Raw genomic sequence first — 8,360 nt, 5'->3', positions numbered from 1 at the left:
TGGTGAAGCTCAAACAAGGGAGGTAGCAAGCCATGCAGGCCTACGGGAAGAGCATTTCCCGAAGAACAGCACTTGCAGTCTCTGGATCGGGAAGAAATGGAATTTGATGGAGGAAAACCAAGGCCAGTGTTGTCAAAAAGAGTACATTCGTGGGGAAAAGAGTAGAGTAGAAGGACAGAGAATGGAAGAGAGGAAGCAGTCAGGGACCATATTGCTGGAACCTTTTAATTTGGCAATAAATACAACTTGTCCTCCTTAGGAGCATACTTCACAGCAACTAACAGTAACAGTGTTGATAATACTCAGCAACAATAAAAACACATAACTAAAACATTTCGTATTTTTTACTACAGAAATCGAAGACAGGAGATAAGAATGCAATAGACTGCGTATTTATTTACACACAGAGTTTTCACCTGAGACCAGAATACACACACACTCTTTATACAACTAAAAGTGGTTTAAGCTGACACTCAGCAAAGTGCTTGGGCCCAAGTAAACTAACTGGAAAGGCCTAGTAAAATATTCAAAGTGCAAATAAACCAATCAAGCTTCGAGTAAATAAACACAATTTATTTGAATTTGAATTTACACTCAGGAAATTACCTAAAATGGAGACAATAGACTCACTACAGCTTAATCATCTGTAGTCCTTCCTCTTCAGTTCTGAGAGGGATGCTAACCCCTTGGTGATTATCACTTTCCAGCATTTTGGGAAAGCTTAGAGGACTTAAATAAATTGAGGAGTGGGGAGAGTGGGGAGAGACAAAGAGGAGGAGAAAGGAAGAGGAAACGGAGAGATTGCTCCTGGCATAGGTCTACAGACAGGATCCCAGCTTCCTTGAATGGTGCACAGAGACCGCTAGCTATCTGTGCCAGAAGTGGAGAAGGGGTGACATTCAACTCCAGGAGGAGACTCAACTCCAAGGACCTACAGAGGCAGCCAAGTGTGCTGATGTTCAGGAACCAATACTTAGAGGGTACCCCACAGGTCTGTGAAAGAGCCCTTGGAGACCGCAAGAAAAAAAGGTTTCCACAAGTATAATCACAGATTAGATGGTTGGCGAGATTAGAGGAAGGATAACTCTATGACCTGATAATTACTGAAATACAGGAGACAATTCTTGCACATCAGACTGTGTCAAGAAAGACTGAAACTCAATTAGTTTGATACAATGGGAAATTACACACGCCAAGAATTAGCTGTTAACGCTACTACATTTGTGTCCAAGGCAAGATAAGATACAAAACTGAAATCTTCACATGTTCAACTAGGGTAAGACACATGTAACTGGAAAATATAAGGAAGAGTTCTAAAAAGGGTTTAATCACCCTGGACTATTTTTATCCACCATATTTACTATTCTTGGACAACTCCATTGTAGCTTAAGGGTAAGAGAACTCAATTTAGCCCAATTCAAAAGCTGAACAGATTTCCTGTGTTTGATCCTTTGCAGTTAAAACTATGGGTCCAGCACAAATCAAAGTGGACGTCAAGGCTCTCTTTCCTTTGGGAATTTTAACTTGCTTTGCTACTGTGTCTGACACAGATATGCCTACCTCATTGGGACTACAGGCCAGCCAACTGGCAAAGGGGACGCAATGAATCAAATTCCCCTTTTGATCACTCAACAGGAGGTCCACAGGCACCAGGTCTCATTCTATTAACTATCTCTGCTTCTCCAACTGCAGTCAGTGATACACAGGGCCTGCTTGATGCTTGCAAGGGTCTCTCACCAAACACAGGCATTTTAACCATTGGCTTCCTTGAGATGTCCCTGGGGTAGGTAAACGCACTCTGAGACAGTGTTCCTTCTACCTTGGCTCTATGCCTGGAGTGAATGTATGCCTCTTCCTCAGCTGGGACAAGAAGCCACAGCTCTTCACTGATTAAATCCCGTGTCTGGTCCAAACTCACATCATAGCTTCTCCATCAACTTCTCCACTGCACGCTTTCAGAGCCAGGTTATCTTCGATCAGCCCAAGAGGCACTTCAGAGAGTGACATTCAAATCTGGCTATATAGCTGATACTGAGAACTTCAAGGCATGAAAACAGTTGAAAATTACGTTGCTAAAACACTCTACAGATTATATGTATACTAGAGCTTTCGAACTTACAAGTAACATCAGCTACCGAAATAGGTTCTTACTTTTCCTTTCTCCACTTCTCTCATTCTCTCTCTCTCACACACACGTGCACACAATCTTTTTACATGTTAAGACAATTATATGAAAAACAGATAATAGACTTTTAAATAACATCTCAATACGCAGATCAAACGACACTGTACTTCCTGTATTTAAAACAAAATCACATAAATTACCCATCGGTTTCCCTATATTTGATATTATTGAATAATGCTATAATTTGATCTTTTTGGTTTTAATGGGGTTTTTAACTTTGACTGAAATACTTGCTTCAGACTTACTGAAAGCAGAATTAACTTTTTTCTTCTTTTTTTGACCTCCTACTTTTAGATTTGGGGGGTGATGATTCAAAATCAGATGTGTTCACGGTAATGGACGCTACTTCCACCAATCCTGGTTGAAGGGGTTCCAGTGATACCTGAATGACAATTTTTGTTTCAGGAGACAATCCTTCTAGCTGCTTAGGCTTCTTAAACATTTGATGACACTGGGTCTTGTGCTCCCTTTCCTCTTTGGAAGTTAAAAACTGCAGCCGACATTTGGAACACTGGCGAAAACTCTTTTCCCAGTGCCCTCTATGATGACGTCCGTAGGCTGTTGCAGTTTTAAAAATTTTGAGACAAAACGGGCAAAGTAAATTCTTAGTGTTACCACGGTATGCTCTGAAATGTGCATCCACATCTGCAAAAAATGATGATCTGTAACTGCAAACCTGGCATACATAGGGCATTTCACCAGGCTTATGATTGTCTTTCATGTGCTCTAAGAGGACCTGATCTGTGTCAAAGGACAACTCACAGATGCGACAGACTGTGGAGGGCCCCTGGGGAGTGTGGACACTTTCAATGTGACACTGCATCTGGAAGGGAGTAGGAAACTGGCGGAGGCAGTGCCGGCAGGTGGTGTGGGTTTTCCAGCTGTCACCTCTCTGCCTCTCAAGTTCCAAATGGTGCTTCATGTGATTCATAAACTTGACATTTTTTAGAACTTTCAAGCAGCTGAGGCATTTAAACGCTGTGTGGGTCTTCGGTTCTGGCTGCCCAACTCCTATATGCTCTCCATAGTAGAAGTCACCAAGTAACACAATCAGCTTTCCTTCTGTGGGATCACCAATTTTGTTTGGACTTGCTAAACTTGCAAAATCAGTTTTTGTCAGTCCATTTTCCCCTAAAGGTCTTACAGGCTTGCAATGACCATTGTCCTTTGGAAAAGGTGTTGGACAAGGTTCTCCATTCTGAACATGGCTTAGTGAGGTATGGACACGGTCTGGTGTGCTTTGCTGAGTGGTCACTGTATGAAAAATACCTGAAAGGGACAAAGCTAAAGAATGTTCCCCTATAATGCCATCACTGAGCTTAGGCCTTCTGGGATTTCTGCTATTTGTTTCACAAGTGGAAAGTCGCTTTGAGACATGAGGACTTTTATTCATATCTCCTGCAGAAACCGCTCTTTCTACTGGATGCTGCAATGAACTTGTGAAGGTAATCAAAGAAGAACATGACTCCTTTGAAAAGCACTTCGGCACTCTTTGTGGTGAAATACTTTTATAATCAGCTTGAGATGGAGGTTCAATAATAATAGGACTATCTGTTGATCTTGATTCAGAGTCAGAAACTGGCAAGACAGTCTTTGCTTCTGATGTAGGAGTCACATGACTAACAGGCTGTAATTTGTCAGCGTTACCTTTCCTGAAGTGACCATACCTTTTTCTCCTTGAACAAGAACCTGGGGTATCTCTGCTCAGTACGTTTGAAACGACTGGTTTTGAAGCTGAGCTCATCCCAACAAAGATCACGTCAGCATCTTCATTTACATGTTCCACTCCGACCAAGATCACTTCATCATCATCATCATCTGCTTGTTTGGCTTCTCCCTCCCTTTTCCGTACTTCTGGCTCTTGTTCTTCTTCACGTAACATACATGGTAGTTCCATATTTTGAGTACTTTTTTATTCTTAGAGGGTGCGGCCACAAGTCCCAGTGCTTCCTTTATACAAACTGCCACCTAAGTATAAACATACTACATATTAGTTAAGTACAGAAAAATGGGCTATTTGATTATCTCCAAAACTCTAGAGTAGTTTTAAACATCCTTATCTTACAGACAAAGACACTGAGTGTCAACGAGACTCATTGACAGCTGAAAAACCTATGACTACAAGTCTACATGGCTCTAGAATCATATCTTTGTCCCATGTTCACTTTAACCTCTTCTATTTAAAAAAATAAAGAAAAAAAACCCAAAAACCCACCACGACTGATCATTAGGTGAAATCACATGTAAAGGACGAGTACTTTTACAAAAGCACTGTTGTACAGCGTTCAGAAACATGGACTTTGGAGTCAAAGAAGATTAAGTTGGAATTCTAAGTTAACCACACACCAGTTGCATCTTCTTGGGCAAATTTATAACTTTTAAAGGTGTTTCTGTCTCTTAAAGACAAACATGCTTATTTCTTAGACTTAAGGTTACCAGCTCTTTTTAAAAGGCATCGGCTATTCAAGGGCATCTTGTTTTGTAGTAAAATTTGAAGAAAATGTATCTTAAATGCACATTACACCTGATTCACAAATTCTAATTTCATAAATGTTAACAAAGAAAATAGGTAGCAAATTCAAAGTATAATCTATCTATACCTAGTTAACAAACAGCATAATTCAATGTCAAGCACTTAACACAGGCCTAGGAAATTGAGAATGAGCTGTCTTGATAGTCTCACCCCAATTCCACACTGATATATCCTAAATTTCTCCCTCTAATCCTAGCTAAACTTAAATCCAACAATGCTTCATCCTTCACGCCACAGGTCTCTTCCCCATATAGCAGGCAAAGTGATGCCAGTATTTCTCTCAAACCAATATCAGACAGAGACATCACACACAGACACACACATACACACACACACACACACACACACACACCCGATATCCCTTATGAATACAGGTGAAAGAATCTTTAACAAAATACTGGCAAACAAAATCCAACAACATATAAAAGAGATTGTATACCATGATCACATGGGATTTAGGGAGGTATGCAAAGTTGGTTCATTATATGAAAGTCACTCAACATTATGCCATTTTAAAACAATGAAACAAATAACACATCTGCCTGAAGAAAAAGCATTTCCCTGAATCTAGCACCTTTTCAGAACCGGGCTTAAAAGAACACTTAATAATTAAGAACAGAAGAGAACTTTCTCAATCGAAGGGCACCTGTAAAAGACCCACAGCTAACATCATACTTAAGAATGAAAAACTGAAAGCTTTCCCTCTAAGACTGGGGAAAACACAAGAAGTCTATTACACACTTTGGCTCAACATTATACTGGCAGTTCTATAACCAGAGCAATCAGGTAACAAAAGAGAAATGTTGCTGTTGTTTAAAAAACAAAAACGAAAAAAAAAAAAAAAAAAAGAAAACAACCAGCCTTCAGAATGGAAAGGAAAAAGTCAAAGTATATTGGAGATAACATACTTTTGTATATAGAAAATCTTGAAAAAAACACAAGTATTAGAATTAATATAAAGCTTGCAGAATAGAAGACAAATATTTTAAAAGTCAATCACATTTTATACAGTAGCAACAAATGTTGTTAAGTAAATACCTGAATCTACACTAGCATTAAAAAGAATACTTAGGAAGTCAGAAAGAGAAAGACAATATATTCTTTGGAATGGCTGAGTAATACTCCATTGTGTATATGTACCACAGCTTTCTGATCCATTTATCTGTTGATGGACATCTAGGTTGTTCCATGTCCTGGCTATTATAAACAGTGCTGCGATGAACACTGGGGTCCATGTGTCTCTTTCAATTCTGGTTTCCTCAGTGTGTATGCCCAGCAGTGGGATTGCTGGCTCATACGGCAGTTCTATTTCCAATTTTGAAAGGAATCTCCACACTGTTCTCCATAGTGGCTGTACTAGATTGCATTCCCACCAACAGTGTAAAAGGGTTCCCTTTTCTCCACACCCTCTCCAGCATTTATTGCTGGCAGACTTTATATGAATCAATTCTAATGGGATGGATAAAACTGGAGCCGATTATACACAGTGAAGTAAGCCAGAAAGAAAAACACCAATACAGTATACCAACACATATATATGGAATTTAGAAAGATGGTAATGATAACCCTGTATGAGAGACAGCAGAAGAGACACAGATGCTTAGAACGGAATTTTGCACTCTGAGGGCGCGGGTGGGGTGGGATAATTTGGGAGAATGGCACTGAAACATGTACACTATCATGTAAGATAGTCGCCAGTCTATGTTCCAGGCAGGATACAGGATGCTTGGGGCTAGTGCACAGGGGTGATCCAGAGAGATGATATGGGGTGTGAGGTGGGAGGGGGGGGTCAGGATTGGGAACTCGTGTACACCCGTGGCGGACTCATGTCAATGTATGGCAAAACCAATACAGTATTGTAAAATAAAATAAAGTAAAAATAAAAATTAAAAAAAAAGAGAAAGACAAATCTTGTATGGTATCACTTACATGGACTCTAAAATATGACACAAATGAACTTATCTATGAAACAGAAACAGACTCACAGACATAGAGAGCAGACTATGTGATTCCCAAGAGGGGAATGGTGGGGCAGGCATAGATTGGGAGCTGGTGATTAGCAGATGCAAACTATAATATATACAATAGACAAACAAGATCATACTGTATAGCACAAGGAACTATATTCGTAATTTGTGATAAACAATAATGGAAAAGGGTATGAAAAAACTGTGTGTGCATATGTGTTGTTTACATATGAAGGAAAGGAAAGGACAACTGTTGGCAAGCACGTACAGAAACTGGATTCTTGTGTGTTACAGATAGATTTTAAAATGGTGCAACTGCTACAGAAAACAGTTTAAAGGCTCCTCGAGAAACTAAAAACTAGAGCTGGCACATGATTCAGCAATTCCACTTCAGGATATAAATTCAAAAGAAGTTAACATGGGGTCTTGGGATATCTGCACAGCCGTGCTCACAGCAGCACGAAGCACAACAACTATGAGGTGGAAGCATCGAAATGTCCATCAAATGTGATAGATACATACAATGAAATATTATTTAGCCATATAAAGAAAATTCTTTCACATGCTACAACATGCATTATCATTTCACACATCAAGCCAAATGAAATAAGCCAGTCATACAAAAAGACAAATACTGTAAGTTTCTACTTGTATGAAATAGCTAACATAGTCAAGTAATCGAAAGGAAACAAAAAAGAACGACGGAGTCCATGGTCTAGGTCAACAACCAAGAAAAGAGGAGTTGCTGCTTAATGGGACAGGTGATGGGTACAGAGTTTCGATTTTGCAAGATGTAAAGGTGTAGAGATCTGTTTCATAACAATGTGATAAGGAAGTCCCTGGTAGTTCAGAGGTTAGGACTCCACAGTTTCCTATCAGGGGCCTGGGTATGATCCTCAACCAGGGAACTGTCATTCAAGCTGCATAGCACAGCTAAAACAACGACAACGACAACAAAACAACACTGTGACTATGTGTGTGTATATGTGTTAGTCACTCAGGTGTGCCCAACTTTGCATCCCCATGGACGAAAGCTCACCAGGCTCCCTTCTCCATCGGATTTGCAGTGGCTTGCCATTTCTTTCTCCAAAAGGCTGATGAAAGTGTGTGAAATACTTAGCATGCAAAAATGGTTAAACTGGTAAAAATTTAAGTTAGATGTTTTCTACAACAATTAAAAAAAGAAAAGCTTTTAACAACCAGGAAAAGAATTTGAATAGACATTTCCGACTCTTTGCAACCCCATGGACTGTAGCCTATCAGGCTCCTCCGTTCATGGGATTTTCCAGGCAACAGTGCTGGAGTGGATTACCATTTCCTTCTCAAGGCGATCTTCCCGACCCAGGAATTGATCCCAGGTCTCCTACATTGCAGGCAGACACTTTCCCTTCGGAGCCACCAGGGAAGCCCCTAGCAAAATGTAAAGCAGTCTCACTGAGATACTACTTCACACCCATACTACTTCACACCCAATCAAAATGACGAATAATAACAAGTGCTGCAGAGGATGTGGAGAAAAGGAATCTTCAGATATTGTTGAGGTAATTGCTGTAAATGGTACAATCACTCTTGCAAAAGTGGTTTGTCAGTACTTCAAAAATTAAATATAGAGTAGCCATATGATCAAGGAATTTCCCTCTTTTGTATATATCCACAAACACTGAAAATGTTCAGT

At 39.9% G+C, this 8,360-nt stretch overlaps 1 pseudogene; it reads right to left on the bottom strand.

Annotated features, from left to right (window-relative positions):
- Positions 1-2,796: 2,796 nt before the first annotated feature.
- LOC128071050 (zinc finger protein 280B-like) lies at positions 2,797-4,082 on the bottom strand (annotated as a pseudogene).
- Positions 4,083-8,360: the final 4,278 nt, after the last annotated feature.

The sequence above is a fragment of the Budorcas taxicolor genome, chromosome Y, assembly GCF_023091745.1.
Source record: "Budorcas taxicolor isolate Tak-1 chromosome Y, Takin1.1, whole genome shotgun sequence".
Classification (NCBI taxonomy): Eukaryota; Metazoa; Chordata; class Mammalia; order Artiodactyla; family Bovidae; genus Budorcas; species Budorcas taxicolor.
Note: the sequence above shows the minus strand (reverse complement) of the source record. Positions and strands in the feature narration are given on the sequence as shown.